Genomic DNA, 19,482 nt, shown 5'->3' with positions numbered 1-19,482 from the left:
CTAGTATGAGATGCTACCGGTCAGCTCATCTCTGGTAGTTGAGAGAGACTTCCACATTCTCTGAGTCACTGTCTAGTTCCTGTTCAAGCATCTGTTCCATGTAGGAAGGCATAACTTGTTATTTCCTCTGACAGCGCTCTTTAGGGGCTGTCAGCCTAGATCCCCAATAAACAGATCTGCAGTATTCTTCATGCACAATGATTGTCCTCATATGTGATCAACTGCATGTTTCTTCCTACAGTGAAGCATCTGAAAAGTGACAGAGCCTGAAGAAGAAGAGAATTCAAAATCTGGTGCTGAATTTTCTCCTGGACCAGTCTGTTCTTCTGTATCCATGAACAAGTAGGTTCCTGCAGGAGTAGTTTAGAGGCCTCACCATTAGCCAGTGTCTCTGCACAGTGCAGCTACTCCTGCTAAGATCTTGTGTGTATTTTGTACACTGTTCTTCTCCCTGTAAAGTAAAAGCACACTGAGAGATAAACTAGAAGATCCTGTCTGTTGTGAACACAGCACAGGAAGGCAGTTGTGATGGATAGGAGCTGAGCTGTGACCATGCTGCAGGTAGCTCCTGCTCTGTTTTGGAGACAGTATTGTGTATGCTTTTTTTGTTTTTCTTTTTTTTTTTTTTTTTTTTTTTTTTTTTTTTTTCTTGAAGATAAACTGCAACATTTTAACTTTAAAAGACTGTTTACTTTTGCAGTGTTCAGGGCTGTGGCTACATGATTAAACTCTCATGCCGATCTTTAACAATTCAGGGGTCAATGTTTTTGAAAGAGTAGGAAGGATTGCAGTGGTATAAAACAGTGTGTCTGCTGCTCACTTTGCTGAAGAAAGCTGCAATACTGAAAGAACAGCATTTATACGAGTAAGTCAGTCTCAGGGAAGTAGCAAAGTACAGTCTGTGAATTACACTGTTACACACAGATACACAGACATCTGAAGAGGATTTTTCTCTTCTTTTGTTTGTTGTTGAAATATGTATACAATTTCTGTACCTGCTAAATTTTTGGCCAAAAAGCTCATTCTTCTGAAGACTAAACTAAACCACATCCTTCAAATGTGAAGGGCTGTTGCATTAAACTATTGTGCTTTCTCCAGAGAGTACGGTCAAATGAGGACAAGCTTGCAGCAGGTGCAGTTTCCTTTTAGGAAATTGGTGGTGTTTCTGAATTCTGTAATGTGTTGGTTTTAGTCTCTACAAAATACAGCTTGCATTTTGTTATAACCAGTAAGGAATCATGCATCTGGAACAGAGTAATATATCTGAGCAATTTGTGACATTTAACTTCAATCTGGTTGTGATCCTCTGGTTGCTTTCAATTTGAACAGCACAACAAATGTGTTCCCAGTCTCCCCTTTTATCACTTATTGTATCATTTAACGAAGGTCACAGTGACCCAGAGGAAGCTTAAGAGGAATGAGTTGTGGTGGACCTTGGAAATGAAGTTTGACTGTGATTATGGTGGGCCTGAAGCCAGGGCCAGTTCTCCAATATGCCTTCTGTTTGCACTCCATTTTTCTGGGCTGAATTCAATCATGCAGCCACATCTGTGGATGAGGCAGAAGTCTGTGATAATTAGTACATCTCTCTTCTCTGATGAGTTTTTCAAAAGAGTACTTTAAATTGTTTACTTTTTTTGTGGTTGGATTGTTGAATTAATAACAAAAATGTAGCCACTGTTGAAAAGAACTATCTTCACATGAATGTCCAAATGTTCAATTCTGTGCTTGCCTCTTGCAAATCTTCTTGTGATAAACATTTTCTTAATTTGGACTCACTTGGTTGTATCAGTATATTTTACACCACGTTGTAAATTTATTTTTTATTATCTGTTTAGATTTTTGATTAACACTGCCTGATTAGACTAATGCAAAGAGTCATAAATGCTGGTGTAAGCTGATATTCACTTAATGATTTTATAGTGTTTCTCTTTCATGTAGTGACTACTTTTTTAACAAATAGAACATTTCAAAACTATAAAAACTTGTAAGGTATGAATCAGTAGAAATCTAGTAAGTCTTCTGATGGTAACTTATTTCATGGTTTGAATGTGCCAGTGTTATCTGATTTCCAAAAGTTTTCAGATATAAATCCTTAATAATAACATTGAATTCACAGACTTCTGTAGTATGCTTTATACAAGCCTTTGCAACAGTACAGAGTCTATTCCATAAGGTAGCTGTAGCTGTGTATGTATAGGCAGTGTTATAGGTTGTATAGGTGTTAGTGTTTCCAGCTATAAAATAGACAAGGTCAATCTTTTTTTTTTTTTTTTTTTTTTTTTAAATAGTGTCCCCATCTGATACTTTTTTTTTCAAATGCAGAGGTTCTCCTGGCTCCATTATAAACCTTGGTTCTGAGTTTGTTAAGTTGTTTGTGCTCAAATCTTACTATTTTATGGTCTGCTATACTGTTGTAATGGTTAGCATTTCTCTGCGTAAGAAATAATCTGCAATTCCTAAGAAAGATGTATTCAAGTACATGGCATACATTACTTATGCTGTATCCACTGAAAAATGATTGCATCTTTGATAGATAACCTATGTTCTGCCTTGTCTCCAGTTGTAGTCAGCACACTTTCTCTATTAATTCTGTTACTGTTTGTGCTATGGAGGTCTGGGAAAGGAGTTGACAATATGATATACTTATCTCACTCAGTTTCTCCCCATGTGTCCATTCAGTGCACATTTTCTGCATTTCTCTTTTCTTTTATATTGCAAATACATTTGCAGAATATTGATTTTTTTTTTTTCCCTATGAGTTCTCCAGTGCTGTTTTCGGTTCCTGGCCCAAATTATAAATAGAACAGATTTCTTCTTTTCTTTTTGTACTTCCTAGTATGCTATGAGTCCATAGGCAAATCAGCATGTTACTATTTTATGACTTGGGTTATTGTACCCCCAGTATATCTGGTACTTTCCAGATGTAGGGGCAAGTTTCATCTATGCTGTATTTAGAGCAGGAGATTAGACTAAAGGAAAGTGTATTCGCTGACCTTAATCTTGGCATTCCTACTGTTGCTTTATTCCAATGAAAAAGGAATACTTCCACATGTTTAGTAATATTATTATCAGCCATTTGTTCCAGATTTATACACTATAATAAACTGGAAAATAAAGCCATTCCAGTTTGGATTTGACATGGAACCCAAACACAAGAGACTGAATCAGTCACAGGAAATAATACCTGAAGCTTTACATTTATGCAATCTTGAAAGACAAACTTCAAAAAGTAAAAACTACAAGCTCATGTGAACTCAGCTGCTCAGCAGTAATAAGCTGTTCAAAACATTTTTGTATTTTTTTCCTTAAGTTCCTCTTTCAAAAGGAAATCCTCTAGGGATTATTTAGCCTGAAGTACCTGTATGGGAACTGCTGAGTCACGGCCTGAACCTCTGATTAATCACCTGAGGTGAGCCTTGAGTCAGCCAGAGGAGCACAGCTGAAGGCAATTCACCTGTGCTGCCGGAAGGGGTGGAGCCAGGCTCCACCCCTCCTGGACCTATGTAAGAGCTGGTTACCACAGGGGAAGGATCTCTTCTGGAGATCCTCCTCTTTTGGTATCTTCTAGTGAGCTCAACCCAAGGGTAAGCTCTTCTACTTATTCTCTGTTGTGATCCTTGTTTGCTTTTGCCTTACTCTTTTGACTATATTGCAATTATAACATCTTGGTTATACAGTACCCAATTTCTCTTCTAAAAGTAAATATTCTTATTTTGTTGTTACATATAATCATAAATATAAATATTTTGTTTTGCTTCTAACTGCATGATATACATCTACTGTCTGCACAGGAAGTACAATTACTGCTAATGCTACCATTATTTTCTAGTCATGTTTCAAATTTGAATTTTTTAAATCCAGATTTTTGCACAACTTTTTCTGTCCATGCACTTAGTTCTGTTCACTATTGTATGTTAGATGGAACAGAAAAATTCTTTAAGAAGTCATAAACTACATTAAAACTTATTACCAGTTGGGTTCATAAAAGCTATGGGACAAATATATCAAATCATATTCATATATTTTTCCAAAACATTTCCTTTTCTTGCCTCCCTGCTTTTTGTATTTGGCTACAAAATAAACTGTTTTCTCTAATCAAAGTAAGAAGATACAGTATTCATAGTTTCAATATGCAACGAATAATGAACAGTTCAATTCCTGTGTTTCTGTCAAAATATGGTTAGCTTGTAGTGAATTTATGACAAATGTAACTCTGCAGTTGTTTTCTGTTAAAAAAAAAAAAAAAAGTATATAAAAATATATTGGGCCCTTTATTTACCAGCATCACGCAGAGTAAAAGTTTAACTATCATGTCAAGGCTATCTTCCTAACAACACAACAGGCAAACTTAAGTGAATTGGAGAGCAAAGTACACATGTGTTTGCAACTAGCATTTTCATAAGATAATTCAGATTTTGCTATGTACTCTTGCAATGGCACTAAGCAAGTTGATTGGTGTAGAGATGCTGAATAGAAAATGGAGGAGGAATCATGTTGTGATACCTTCCTGCTTGAGTCATAGCTCCTTCACCATACACTGGTAAACCTTCTATCCAAAGACAACTAGTTTATGCCTATTTATTTAGTCTTATTACCCCTATTTCAAACAGTGTGTAAAATGCAAAACGTTAGGATTCCACTTATGTACGAGTGATCTGACTAGTGGCTTGGCCATTATGTGGTAGCCAAGCTGGCAATCTCACAGAAAATTGAAGTCACTCCTAGTGGGCTAGCAAAGTTACTTTGCAATGAAGAGAATTTAATGAAACAAAACCTGTCCCTGTTAATGTCAAAGATAATTTTGCTGTTGACTGACTCTGACAGCTTAAGGATTGTTATAAATTGTTTCAGTATCTCTTAAGATCCGTTTCTTGAGAGCTTTTTGTGCAAGCGGGTCCCTTCTCCAGTATCACTGTAGCTTGCTGGACCTTGCTATGCAAGGGTTCATGTGGGTGCCAAGAGCAGCTCAATGGAAACTCCTTTTTTTTTTTTACCACAGAAACACGTTATTTCTGAGAATACAAATTAAATGATGCATAATGGTATCTGGTGTATAATGGTATCTGTTGACGCGGTAGAAGGAAGGGATGCCATTCAGAGAGACCTCGACAGGCTGGAAAGGTGGGCCTGGGTGAACCTGATGAGTTCAACATGACAAAGTGCAGAGTTTTGCACTTGGACCGGAGGAATCCCAGGCATCCGTACAGGCTGGAAGGAGCGGTCCTTGAAAGCAGCCCTGAGGAGAAGGACCTGGGGGTCTTGATAGATGAAAAACTTAACATAAGCCAGCAGTGTGCCCTTGCTGCTAGGAAGGCAAATGGTATCCTGGGGTCCATCAAAAGAAGGGTGGCCAGCAGGGACAGGGAGGTGATTGCCCCCCTCTGTTCTTGTGAGGCCCCATCTGGAGTACTGCATCCAAGTGTGGAGCCCCCAGTACAAGAAAGACAGGGAGCTGTTGGAGAGGGTCCAGACGAGAGCCACTAGGATGATCAGGGGACTGGAGCACCTCCCCTATGAAGACAGGCTGAGGGAGCTGGGCTTGTTCAGCCTGGAGAAAGGAAGGCTGCAGGGTGACCTCATTGCAGTGTTTCAGTCCCTAAAGGGAGCCTACAAACAGGAGGGGAATCAACTCTTTGAAAGGATTGATAACATCTGGACAAGGGGAAATGGTTTTAAGTTGAGGGAAGGGGAGATATAGGTTGGATGTCAGGGAAAAATTCTTTACCCAGGGAGTGGTGAGGTGCTGGAACAGGCTGCCCAGAGAGGTTGTGGATGCCTTGTCCCTAGAAGTGTTCAAGGCCAGATTGGATGGAGCCCTGAGTAGTCTGGTCTAGTATTAAATGCGGAGGTTGGTGGCCCTGCATGTGGCAGGGGGGTTGGAGATTCGTGATCCTTGAGGTCCCTTCCAACTCTGGCCATTCTGTGATTCTGTATCTTAAAATTTCTGGGTAAGATTTTAAGAATTTTTCTTTAAATACATCAGTTCTTTTAACTAAGTGATGTATACCATAAGATCAGTTTAAAAGTAATACAATTACATTTTATTATGTGATTTCGTGGAACAAAACATTTTAGAATCTCATAGGATTATATAAATGTATCTTTTCTTAGTTGTTGGCATTATATTAAATGCCAGATAAATAAAAAAAACAATTTTAATTTTATTAAGGAAATATATTTTTAAAAAGATTAAAGCTTTGCTTCTGACTGCTAAACTAGCATTAAAAAGTGGAAATATATTTGTAGCTAACTCCCAGAGTGCTTGGTGTCAGAAGAAATGTTACTCTGAATTTTTTTTTTTTTTTAGAAAGGTGGCCTCTACCGGACAGGAGCTCAGAAATGGTGATTGTCATTCACATAGGTTTGCAAGTCTCTGGGGCCAATCTGTATTTTGGCAAGAGGCAAAGAGCAAGTCCTTATGAAAAAAACAGTCCTCATTGAATTAGTAAAAATATGTTGATATTGTTTTAATTCTTTCATAACATGCTAAATTAATTTATTTGGTTTTGAGCCTTTAAAAGTATAATGCCATCAGGGAATGTGTTTTTCATGTAGTTCTCTTACAAATGCATTGGAGTAGTGAGGAGAATAGTCTTTGAATAAACAATTAATCATCCACTTTGGGTGAATGGGATGCAGAAGAATTTTTTTTTGATGCTTCACAATCTGAGCAGTAATCAACATCTGTGCAAAGTGAGCTTAACTGAACATTTTGCAGTTTTTTTGCACAGATGTAGAGAACAGTAGAACATGCAGGACTGAGGGGTATCAGATTGTTTATAATTTCTTGCAAAGTACGCTGTCAAAATTCTTATCGTTTGGTAGATGCTTTTGTAAACTTTTCATGTTTGGCTAGCAATACATAGTTCAACTGTGTTTCTTCCAAACCATTTAAATCACTGCACGCTATTCTCTGGACTAGACCATTAATTCTGAGAAGTGAATGAAACTTATTCCTCAGTTAGCTTATTGTTCAGCTGGATTATCTGAGAAGGAGAACCCTTTTAAGTAAATTCAAGGGAAACATATTCTCTGTTCAATATACAATAAGTAAAAAAGAATATGCCATTTTTTTGCTCCTTATTGTTCCATTCTTCATTCACAAGATAATGGCTTAGGATGTGAAAAAACAAAAACAAAAACAACCCAAAAAGCAGCTTTGCAGCTTTTTGAAGAGATTACTGACACCAAAACTGAGTACTGTATTGATTCTTTTCTGTTACTATAGAGCAGTATTTGATCTCTGAAACTGTAGATATTAAAGAAGAAAGAAACCTCCAATTTTCCCCAGATTACTTACCCTCTTTCCTCATTAGTATAATTAGCTCCTGATCTTTGCAATGCATGGCAGGTATTTTGAAGGAAGAAGGAGAACAGAATCCAGTGATAGCTTCTGGAACTGTCCTCCAAATATTATCCAACTGTCCTCTTATCATCTGTAATACTTTTCTGTCACTCATACATATCTAGATGCAGAGAAAGCAAGGATATAAATAATTTTTGTGGATATTGCAAAGATCAGTGTTAATCTATGGTTTGGAAACAGTTGATGTATTTGGAAATACAAAAAGAGTTGATGCTCAGACACATCTTGGCAGGTCTATCTTAGAATCAGTAGAGTTCTGCCAATGTATGCCACGTTTCTCAGCTACAAAATCCCCTTTACTGAGTCCACTTACCATTCTTTTCAGCAGACTTTACCTTTTTTTTTTTTTCTTTTTTTTTCTTTTAATATTATGTTGCAATGAAGCTAGCACTGGTAAGAATTATAGAAGTTAAATGCTTTTCAGTAAAGGAAAAGATTCTTATTAACTACAAGATTGAAATTAGGAGGGTCTATTCCCTATATACTGCTAAATTTGACTTCTGATTTTTATCCTGGAAATGAATGTATCTATTTTTCTCTGTCAAGGCTGATAATGCACATTTTGGCCTGCATCTAACAATTTGTGATGAATGTTAGCTACCAGCACAAGTCTACCACGGCTAAGCCTGAGCTTTTTAGTTTCTCACCCACGTCTTTTTCATTACCTTCCTTATTTGATCACTGTATTTCCAAATGTTCAAGCTGTTGACCTGGAAGTCATATTCAATTGAAACCTTTTCCTAAGTAATAACTTTCAGATTGGATTGCCTTTTTATAGATCTATAGACATTAAGACAAGCCATTTTCTTCTACCCCCATTAATCCAGATCATCTGATGCACCCAACTTCTCTGTCCTATCGAACATGAACTATTTCTCTCTGATTTTGTAATATTTTTTTTATCTTCTGTACTTCTGTCTATTCTGTCTATTCATGTCTAAATGGCTATTAGGATGCCATTTCCATGATGGACAGCCAGTTAGCTACTGATGCCAAACTTGATTGTTTGTTCCTAATTTTGAGCAATTACCTTTGTGTTTTTCTTTGTGATGCTCAAAATGCTTGAGTAGAATTTTGTGTAACTAACCACAGAACAAATCTGTAGTCCCATTCTAGATTCTCTTTTCTTTGATGATAGCTAAAAAAAAGCCCCAGATCGCTAGTGGTAGACCACTACAAATGGGACAGCCCAGTGTTCTGTTGTTGTCTTTCATCTTTGTTTTTCTGTCTCTTTCTATGCCCATTTTGTAATTACTTTGGAGCATAGGGGCATATTTTTACTTATGTTGCCACAGCACCTAATGCAAAGGTATCTTCATCCCTAAATAGTGTTCGTAAGTGTGAAGCGAGGTTAGATAAGCTACAGCATGTAAGGAAATGTCAGCATGATTCCTTACTGATTCTGAGCACATATACTACAGAGCCCATCAGCACAGAGGAAACTTCAGTAATCATCTGCTACCTTGGGTTCCATTGGAGGGTTATTATATAAATACGTCACTGAGCATTTCCGTTATTTATGCTATCTTTAGCACTAAAATTTCAGGTCATGATTAAGAAAAAAACAACAAACATGTAAGAGAACTGTGGAAACACACTAACAAATTATCTGACAATGCAGTTGTGAGTTCTGTGAGACCTATCTGAAATGATAGAAGATGTGGACGTGTGGGAAAGACATTTAGTTTGACTATTCACAGAAGCAGGAACTTCTGAAGAAATCCTGTGAAAAATGGAGCTAAGTATTCAGAAAGTAAGAAACAAAACAAAACAAAACAGATTATTATTAGCATTAGATAATGCTCTGTGTGACTGAGGAGGTCTAGTATTTATCTGGTGAACAATGTGCCTCATAGGAAGAATAGAAGTAAGCAGAAGATGAAGTTACACCTCAGTAAACTTAGAAAACATATGCGATGACAGTTTGACAGTTTTCACTCTTTTTCTCATTCCTTGCTACAGAACAAAACTCCAGGTCTTTTAAATACGAATGCTATCTGCAGATGAACTTTTTTTTTTTTTTAATTAATAATAGGTGCCTCCATGCTCAGGTTTAGTAGTTTTGCATCACCCAAATAAATGCTTACATGGGCATAATATTTCTCTCTAGTGTTGAAAGAAAACTGACTCAGGAAGCTGAAATGCAAAGGCAGTTCTGCAAGAAATATAGAAGTGAAATACTGGGAACAGAATGAATGGCCAAAGGATACTGAGATTAAAAAAAAAAACAAAACAAAGACAGGAAAACAGTTAGAAGGTAGGTATGAAGAGAGCAAAACAAGAGCTTGAATATGGATGGCTCAATATTATAGAAAACATGATAGATGATGATAAGAGAGAGAAATGGGGAGAATATGATTCTTATTTTTCTGTTTTATGTGTTTTCACACAAAATTATAAAATGCATAGTCAAGCTCTCAAGCAGGATCATACATGATCATAACATGTATATTGCTTTAGGAACATACACTTTAAATTCACTGTCTGTATGTTCCTGTAGACAGGAAAAGCAACGACTTAAAGGGGAATTTGTTTTTGCAAATTGTGGAACATAGGGTATAAAATTGGAGAGTAAAACAGATTACTAATATTCAGAAAAAATACAGAAGAAAAACACCCTTTCCCCAGGATGCAAAAAGCCTTTACATCTTTTTCTTGTTTACAACACACTTGCAAAACTTAAGCTCTTTTAATTTAAATTTCCTTTTATTTATTTTCATTCAAATTTTATTAGAGCAATAAATTCTCTTGTGGGCTTAAGTAGTAAACAACAAGTCCTAAAACAACTAATTGCTTGTAAACTTCTTTTCTGAGTCTCACCTGGAGTTAGCTATGAAAAGGAGTAGCTGTCCTCACCATCAGAGAGGAGGTCGCCAGATTTTGATGTAATGAACATCAGTTGAACTAGCCTAAATGCCTTCTGTGATTGAAATTTACTTTAAACTGTAAAGGGTCAAGTACTTCGGAAAAACAAAAAAGAAACAACTAAACAACAAACTGTAAAATGCTTTATTAGTGTTGTGAAAAATTAGTCATTAGAAACCAGCAACAATTCAGATTTTTTCTTGTGGTATTTTGCTTGTGAGAACACTGCAAACTGTGTCATGCAAGTCTGAATCACAGATAATCCACACCATGGGGCATCGAATCACATTGTTGTGGTACTGGCCTTTGGAAGGATGGATATCTTGGAGGTCTTCAGTACAAAGAGGTTATGGGCAGTAAGTTCTGGTCTCAGGACCAAGTTAGGGATATGTCTAAAGCCTTATTTTCTAGATATGTTTCCATTCTTGGATCCACTGATTTGAGGGTTTAGTCCCTGAAATAGTCCCTGAAACTTTGAGGGTATTACGCACATGGAACTGTATTTGTTAGCTGTGTGAAAGAAGAAAAATGTCAGAGGGAAACATCTTACTCTCACCTCCCTTCCCCTGCCAAAACCCACCACAAAACCCAAGAAACACTGTACACAGGCCAGGGACAAACTCACTGTTTATTTCAAGCTACTGGTAAGAAGCTGTTATTTATTTAAAACTTCAAACGTAGTTACAAAATCATAAGCATAAGAATTCCGCAAAGGATGTGCTCTTTTCCCCCACCGTAACAAAAAAACACAGTATGACAAATTAGCAGGGGGCTGCGGCAATCAGAAATACCCTAACCTTTGCTCTTTCTTCATAAAGTTTTTAAGAATAAAACTCACAAATACTGAAACTATTGAGGGCAGTAGATGAAGGAGCTCACAACGTTGTTGTCTGAACCTGGCTTTCTTTTGTCTGTCTTTATTGTAAGGCTTTTTGAGTGAGATCCAGGGAAGACTTGTGCATGCAGAAGTGGCTTTTGTTTTTCTGAGTACCTGCCAACACTAGACAAATTGTTTCTAAAAAATAGGACACTGACAATTTAGCCATTCTCATTCTGCAAATTAGAGAAAAATCTCTGCATACAGTACCACTGTCAATATGTAAGTATGGGTTGCGTGTTGGCATGGGTGCCCAAAAAGAGTCTATCACTTGACACATGCCTTAGTTGCCTCTGGTGTCAATGTGGCAGTCTGCAAGGTATTCTCAGGGTCATAGACATCCCTGTTATTTTACAGTCCATATCATCAAAAGGTGCTGGAGTTCTTCTAAGAAGGCCTTTGCCTTTAACTTGTGCATTCTGAGGGTTCTGTGACATAGACAGGGCTTAAGACGTGAGGCCTTACTTTTTCCAGGCACTGGAACATGCACTGGACATGTTTGCCCACTTCACTAGTGGGTAGAACAGACACCGCCTGCTATAACTTCTTATTGGACGCAGCTACAATCTCAGCCTGTGGACTATAAAACAAACTATTGGAGAAGTAAAGGTACTGCAAGACTGTGTCAGGTTGGGAAGGCATATAAAGTCTCCCTCTCACTTTAGCAGTCATACTGGGCAGAACCTATAGGCTCTGGTGATGCAGAAGGGAAAACGTTATTCTGTTCAAATAGACGGTTTCTTGGCATGCCCCTTGGTATTAGTTTCCCTTGTTTACTGTGTGGGTATCATATATGACAAAGAGAAAGAGAGAAATACTTTAGAAAAACAAACAAACAACTCCTCCCTCTCAGAAAAAAAAAAAAAAAAAGAAAGAAAAAAAAAAAAAAAAAAAGAAAAAGCAATAAGAAACTGTGGTTGTAAAACCACAAAAATTGGAAACGAGGCTCCAAGGCAAGTGTAAGGCTTGAAATTTCTTCTAGCTCTTAAAAAAAATCCAAACCAAAAAAACACCCAAAGCACAACAACTCTCTTTCCATGGATTCCAGCTTAATGATGCTCCCTTACACGCTTATTTTATTATTATTTTTTTTTTTAAGGGAAGATTTGAAATAATGTTTTTAAGCTTTGGCGTGAGATTTTTTGCTGCTTTATGTTCTCCAGAGAATGTTAAATTATATTTTTCCCATTTGAATTTTACTTAGAAATTTGAGAAATGTGAAGTCTACTCTGCTATGATCTTCCTGGTAACTTCCTGGATATCTTGGAGAAGTACTGATTTCTTTCTCAGCATAACAGCAGGACTAAAAATATTGAATTTTTTAGTGAAGAAAATCTCATTCAAAGCCTTTGTTAATTGCTGAAAATAAAGAATAATTTATAGCAAAAAGAAAAGAAACAAAAACTTAAGAACAGTCTCACTTTGCAGTTGCTTTTTTCCAGTTGTTTAGTTTTCAATATCTTTAATATTATGTGGTCAATTGTAAGAGTCATTGACAGCACATTTCCTAATACAAAAGGAAGAAAGTAAGGGGAAAAGAAAGACAGGGAGGGCTAATATTTAGAAAGGAGCTGTTCTTTGTGCTTCTAGCACATGTAACACATACCTGGTGACTCTTCTGTACCTCTTCTGTTCCTTGTTGGGTAAGGTATGGATTACTTCACTTACGCTTTCTTTTTTTCATAGTGCATTGAGATACAAAAATGTAAAATGCTCACAGATTGTTTTTTCTGAGTGTCAGAGAAGAGGTATGTGATGCTTTTTGTATCTGAAGGTAATACTGTAGAATTAACCTTCATTAACATCTGAAATGCATAGAGTATACATGTTATTTCTCTGAGGAAAAGCAAATTTGATTATTTAAATTGGTTGTTCATTATGTAATGTTTTGATTTAAGCAACCTAAATGAAAAAAACTTAGATAGCACTATCTTTCCCTTGTAATCTCCTTTTCATGGATTACCAAAGAGGCAAATGTATTTTCAGCTCCACCTTCCTTAGTGAGGAAGAGGATATCAATAATCAGTTCTGGAAATCTTGGCTGATGATCGGTCATGGTAGGAATGGAAGTGCAGGGTGAAGTGCATTTGGAGGCTATGGTGATGATGGTTTTTGAGTACGAGTTGATGAGAATTGGCAAATTCTTCCTTATCAGAATAGGACAGCAGTCAGCACTGAGGCCAAACAGCAAAAATATCTCTCATGTAATATGGTAATTCAACTGCATGGATACTGCAGTGACATCAGTCTTCAGTACACAAGTGTCTCGAAGAACCTAATTTCAGTGGAGTTGCAAAGTTGGGTATAGGTAAGAATTATCCAATGCAGAAGATGAGATTTTGAAATTTCTTTTTTCCTCTGCCCCTAGCATAATTTGGAGGTTCCTACATTTCACGAGTATTGATCTGTAAAAACAAACAGATTAAACTGAGCTGTTAAAGTGATAGACTCCTCCGGCTGCCTCCTGTACTCTACTTTTCTCATGAAAGTAGATGTCCATCTGGCAGGAATGGCTGAACTGCACAAGTAACTACTGATGAGGAGACAAATGTCATTGGTCAGCAGGCAGTCTGAAAGTTCCTATATCCTGAACATCCTAAGCTGTAGATGATTACAACTGGAGAGATGCTTCAAGAACAATTTAGACATCCCTGCTCCTGGCAGTCACTGATTTAAAGACTAGGTGATTATAAAAGACTAATAATGAGAGAGGGTTTTTGCTGTCTCACTTTGACTCACCACCAGTCAGTGATTAATAACAAACTCATGGTTTGGTCAGTACATTTCCCAGAAGCCTGAGAGTTCGCTTTTGTGTATGCACCTTTACTTGGACAATGCAAAGCTGACCTGAATCTGGGAGCAGAGGATTCCTAAGTTTATAATTTATGTTTCCACATGCTAATATAGAAAAATAATGATGATAATAAAGTAGTATGTACAGGAAAACATGTAAATATGTGAAAACATTATCTGATAAATGTAAATAGCAAATAATATACTAAGTATGGACTTGCTGAGATGCTCTTTAAAGTTCCAAGTAGAAGCAAAACAAGTAAGTTCCTTCCCCTCAATGCTCAGTGTGCAATTTAACTTATGAGGTGTTGGATAGTTGGGTTTTGTTGACAACTTCTTTGGTCTGAGAAGCATATTTTGGTAATTTCAAGAAGTAAAACCAAATGTGTCAAAGCGGCATTTTGAAATAAGGTAGTCTGTATTTAAGTAATGCAAGAAAATAGGTGAGAAGAAGTTTAAATGGTATAGATGATGCTTCAGAGTTGTAAAGGGCAAAACTATCAAGTATGTGAATTTCAGAAGAGACTTAATCTCTTAGGGATATTCACATGCTGAGAGAGTAAGCGTTTCAGAAATTGATGGAGTTGCTACTGTTTGTTTATTTCTAAAAGCCACCACAAATGGTTCCATTCAGACTACTGATTGGTGTACCTAAATATGAAGAGTTAGAAAAATGCAGTCCAGTCTGTCTATTGAGATGAAACCTTACATTTTCAACGGTATTATACCTAATCAATTTTCTGTAAAGTAGCCTTTGTTTGTGTGGCAGAGCATTTTTCATCTTACCCCATGAAGCTTTGCCACTGTACGGACAGTTGCCAAGTATTCGCGTCAGAGAAGGGAGTACAAGTGAGGGCTTCCTGGACTCTCAGATTACATGGAGACCCAAGTTTCTTCTCTCTGCTCCCCGGATGTATTGTACATTTTACATGAAATTGCTGCTTAATACACCAGTAGAAGTGGAAAGAGACATCTCTTTACTTGCTTCTAAGTTACCTGTTGGTCTTTCTATGCTTCAGTTTTTGATGTTTCTTTGGAGTTCAGAGCTTCTTGACTGTGTTTGAGGCATTAAGTATACTTTCGAGTAGGATGCTGTCTTTGGAGGGCTTTGAAGTCAGTTGAGCTAAGGGAAGAACTGAGATCCTTTATTGCCTGGGCTACCACTGGGTGTCTGTATGAAGAGTCCATCATTTATAACCTATTTTTAATGGAAAAGCATGAACTCTGCTTATTTTTTTGGAGAGACAGAATGTGACATGAGTTGAGACTTCTGAGTTCTGGATATGCTATAAATCAAACTGCATTCCTGGGTGAGCAGGATTTAAGGCATGTTGGTCTTCTCATTTGCCTTCAGTTGGTTCTCAGTGGTTGCCTCCTGAGTATATTGCTATCATGTGCTTGTGTGGTATGCTGGCTGCTTTAGATTGCATCTGAAGCACCAAGTCACCCTGTGCATTGAATGGAGAGCCTGACACTCCGTTCCCTTTCTGAATTTTCCCATATGAACTGAGTGACTGAAAGATATATGTTATACTGCCTAGCACTGAAATATCTAAATCTCTTACTGGATCTCATCCAATTTAGCTACAATGCAAAGTTAATTGTAAAGCACAACTAGTACTTTTAGCACACATTTTAAAAAAGAAGGTCTTAGTATTCAACATGTTAGCAAGAGACTCATTATGTGTAAGATTCCTGAAGGATTACACTGCAGGAGAAGCAAGAGAACCCATTAAACTGTCAAAATGTTCATATAATGAAATATCACCAAGAAAAAATATAAAAGCAAAAAACTCAAAGCAGAATCAACAAAGTGCAACTGCTACTGGCATTCTTCCTGGGATAGTTTTTTCTTGCCTTCCTCACAAAAGCAACAAATAGCTTACCAGATTCACTGGTACACTCTGGAAATCTTACGATAAGCATTTGAATCTCAAGAGCGTACGTGTGAATCCTCTTCTTGTTCACATTCATGCTGTATGGATTACTGTCCAGGGATCTGTTTTCTCTTGTCTTGCAGATCACATTTTCCTTTCTACCATAAGAAAAGGGATGTAAAAATCAGAATATTGGCAATTTATGTACCAACGTGGATGTTTGCACAAAAGGAATTGGATAGTTTTGCATTTATGATACCCCTAGTGGAAATAATTATCTCCAGTTTAAACACTGTAAGTAGCAGATAAAGGAAGTGTTTAATGGCAGGTCTGTTTTCTCTCAGGAGTCAGTACTGCTTTCCTCCATGGATCCTGTATTACTTCTTCCCCAGCTTCCCTCCTGCTGAAATAACTGTGGTGCTAATAACAATATGTGAGAAATGACTAGATGTGCTAGTTTTTTTTTAGATAATTATACCAGTTTTTCCAATTTTCCAACATTTTTTCACTTATTAACTCATCGGTGCCAGAAATTGGATTTTTCCAGTACATAAATCCTAATTAACAAGCCAAAGGGTAGAACGCTCCATTTTACTTCTGATGTGTAATTTCCCCTCTTTTCTTGCTTAAGTGGCATTTTGAAAAGCAAACCCATGTCTTTTCAAGAGTAAAAAAAGAAATACAGATGTGTTTGGGAAAGCGGTGGAAAACTGATAAAGGGAAGAAAGAAGATGTAGTTGGGCTCTGGACATTCTGGTCATTCTGGTCATTCTGAGGTTGTAGGGCATGGAGGCGTGCAGAGTGGCTGAGATGTGTGACTGAACTCCAAACATGGACACAGGGGAGTTATTAAATGATGCTGATCCTGTGGAGCATCTTTTAATTCCACAGAGCTAGGGCTGCATGTGGTACACTACTGATATGCGTTGATCTTATGGGTTTCCCTGCAGCCTCAATTTCTACTTATCAAGGCCAGAAACAGAATGGAGGAGAAAGAGGTAGAAGAGGTAGAGGCTTTTCAAGACTGAGGCTATCATTAGATACCCTGTTTAAGGACTCAGTCAGCCTTGGTATATACTTAGGGATACTCTGACCCTGTGGGAAAGGCTGTTGGAAGGTGGCAAGGCAAGTGTCAGTATCTAAATGGTAGGTTATTCTGCTACTACATTCCTTCACTGGTCCTGTATTACTTCTTTCCCAGCTTTCCTCCTTCTGTGAGTCCTAAGGAGAATGGAGAATCTCATCTGAGAGATGTGAGAATGTGAGTGGGTTAACTGTGAAAGGGGAAGGAAATTGGCCAAAAAGATTTTTTTCTGGATTGATAAGATTATAGGGAACTGAAGAAATTTGTGAGATTTTGAGATTTCTGTAGCAGCAGAAGGAAGATAATCAATTTACAAATTATGTATAAAAGGTTGAGGATTCCTGTTGGGACTGGTTATGTAGAGGTTTGGGTCAAAAGAAGTCCGTAAAAAAATGACAAAGTTGGGAGGTGGGGTCTTGTCACATTGTGTTGGATAATTTGCAACCTGGAAGTGAAAATGTAAGAATGTAGATAGGAGATGATGCCCTTTTTCAGCTTCTACCTGTGTGCTGTAGAGAAGAAAGGCAAGGGGAACAGTCATGATACATGCAGCCTCATAACTTACTGTAAGTGCCACCTGGTAAGAAGGGAAATTAGTAGTAAGACTTTATGTCAGCTAGGAAAGGGTAACTCAGTTCATACCTTACTCCCATCTCCATAAAGGCCTGTCCAAAATAAATCTTTTGAGGTTAAGAAAGGGATGATTAATTCCTTTTTTATTTTTTGTGCTAATGCATTAATTGGTTCCAGGCAGACTGGGAAGAGCAGAGCCAAGATATTGCAAGTAAGGCTGCAGTCCAGGTAATGTGAGGGCTGTTGAAAAGCACCAGGAAGTTTATAAAACCTGGAGTCTTTCATTCTCTGAAAAGTTTTGTAGATCCAGAAAGTTTGAACAATGCTATGTTTTGGGGTGCTTAAAGAGAAAGAAAGAAATGTCATAATACTTCGGACTTATTCCAGGACTGCTGTGCTGCTTTAAGGGGAACCTCAAGCATTTGTCTCCTGACCCTGAGTACCATATTTCTGTCTCCTATGATCACCCTCCAAGCTGCTGAAGATCAGTCCTTAGCAGCTGAATGTTAGGATTCCTTGTCCCAACCTTATGCGTTACCTCTTCTAATGACATAGCCAAGTGCTAGCATTCTTGACAGTAAGCATGTGTGTGGCCCTCTTCATTAGCTCCATCTTGAGCTTGTTGTCTCTCTACTACCCTTTTGGGTTGTGACTGGTTCAAAATCTGTCATTGCAGGATTCATGCTTACCAGGTGCTGTCCCCTTGGAATGGTCTCAATTTGTGTGTTCTCCCGGTACTCATACTGGGAGAAAAAGAGCATAATAGCAATCTTACAGAAGTGCATAGACAAATCCTGCCCTAGCAGTCAGCAACAGCGGACAATCACCAAACCACAAGAGCTTTTATATGAGGCTTTTATTTAAAGGAAGTAAAAAACACTGTCTTTAGTCATATTAATTTCTCCTTTTTATTGGCTTTTAGGGAATGAGCAACAGCTCAGTGACATGTGTTTGTAACAAACACAGGTTATGAAATAAGTGTCTTTCACTATTTGTTCATTTTGCAATGAAAAGCTCTCCAGATCTGCCTCCTAAATGGTTTAACTCAACATTAGAATTGATGCTGCCAAATACCGACTGATTCAATAGACGACGAGTTTCACATTCCTCTTTTACATGGGGAATGTGATATAGAACAATGACCTCAATTTTCTACTGTGTCCTCAGATTCACCTCTTTTTGGCTGTCTCTTTTTCTCTTTCAGTATCTAATAGTTTTTGGAGTCATGGGGGTCTTTTAAGGGCACAACTGTTTAATAACTAGAAAGTATACTTCTTGTGGGTCTTTTGGTGACAACTTTTACATCTAATGAGTGTTCAATAGAATGTAATTGGAAGCTCTGATCCTTAGACCTTGACCTCTCTAGACCTTGTATGCAACTAAGTGACCAGACAGCCCTTAACACTCATTAGGAGTTATCTGGAACCCACTTTACAAAGCTATGTGAGGAAACTGTTTAGATTTAGCCTCATGCCACCTGCTTTGTAATCTGTTGCTGTGCCCTCTGTTGATCCCGCTGTCCTTATAGTAACTGGAAAGCTACCAATGATTTCATTTTAAAGCAAATATTCTAATTCAGGAAGTGTAGAATGGAAAGCTGGTTACTATATTTGTCAGCATATGACTTTCAAAATCCTGTAATTAGGAAAGATTACTTCAGTGCCATGGAGAAAATGGTCACATCATTACAAAATGGAAGAAAAACATCCAAGGAAAATTACTGAAATCAGCTAAAATTTGTTTTGATACAGTATGTTCAGATATATCAAGGTATATCCTTAAAGTTAATTATTACTTTTTATTATTGGCTTAAAAAAAATGTACGTTTCTATATGCATTTCTGAAGAATGTCCTGTTAGTCCTGCCACTAATAAACACAAGGAGCTGACTTCCTTCTTCTTCACTAATTTTTGAGTGAATATGTGAAAATATGTTAAGTATCTTTTACCTAGTCCATGGATGTATTCCCAGTTTCTTACTGTTTCCCACTTTATTTTCATCCTAATGCATTGGACTAGATTTTGTCTGAGTTTTAACTCAGAAT

The 19,482-nt window shown here is 37.4% G+C and overlaps 1 long non-coding RNA gene across 5 annotated transcripts in view; it reads left to right on the top strand.

The window, feature by feature from the left end:
* LOC122180878 overlaps nucleotides 1–19,482 on the top strand; it is a 397,042-nt gene that overhangs the window by 159,069 nt on the left and 218,491 nt on the right. For all 5 annotated transcript variants that reach the window (XR_006179252.1, XR_006179255.1, XR_006179250.1 and 2 more), the window contains exon 3: nucleotides 242–342. This is a non-coding gene — a long non-coding RNA (uncharacterized LOC122180878). The remainder of the gene's footprint in view (nucleotides 1–241; nucleotides 343–19,482) is intronic.

The sequence above is a fragment of the Lagopus leucura genome, unplaced genomic scaffold (genome assembly GCF_019238085.1).
Source record: "Lagopus leucura isolate 7727_CA_CO unplaced genomic scaffold, USGS_WTPT01 Super-Scaffold_1, whole genome shotgun sequence".
Classification (NCBI taxonomy): domain Eukaryota; kingdom Metazoa; phylum Chordata; class Aves; order Galliformes; family Phasianidae; genus Lagopus; species Lagopus leucura.
Note: the sequence above shows the minus strand (reverse complement) of the source record. Positions and strands in the feature narration are given on the sequence as shown.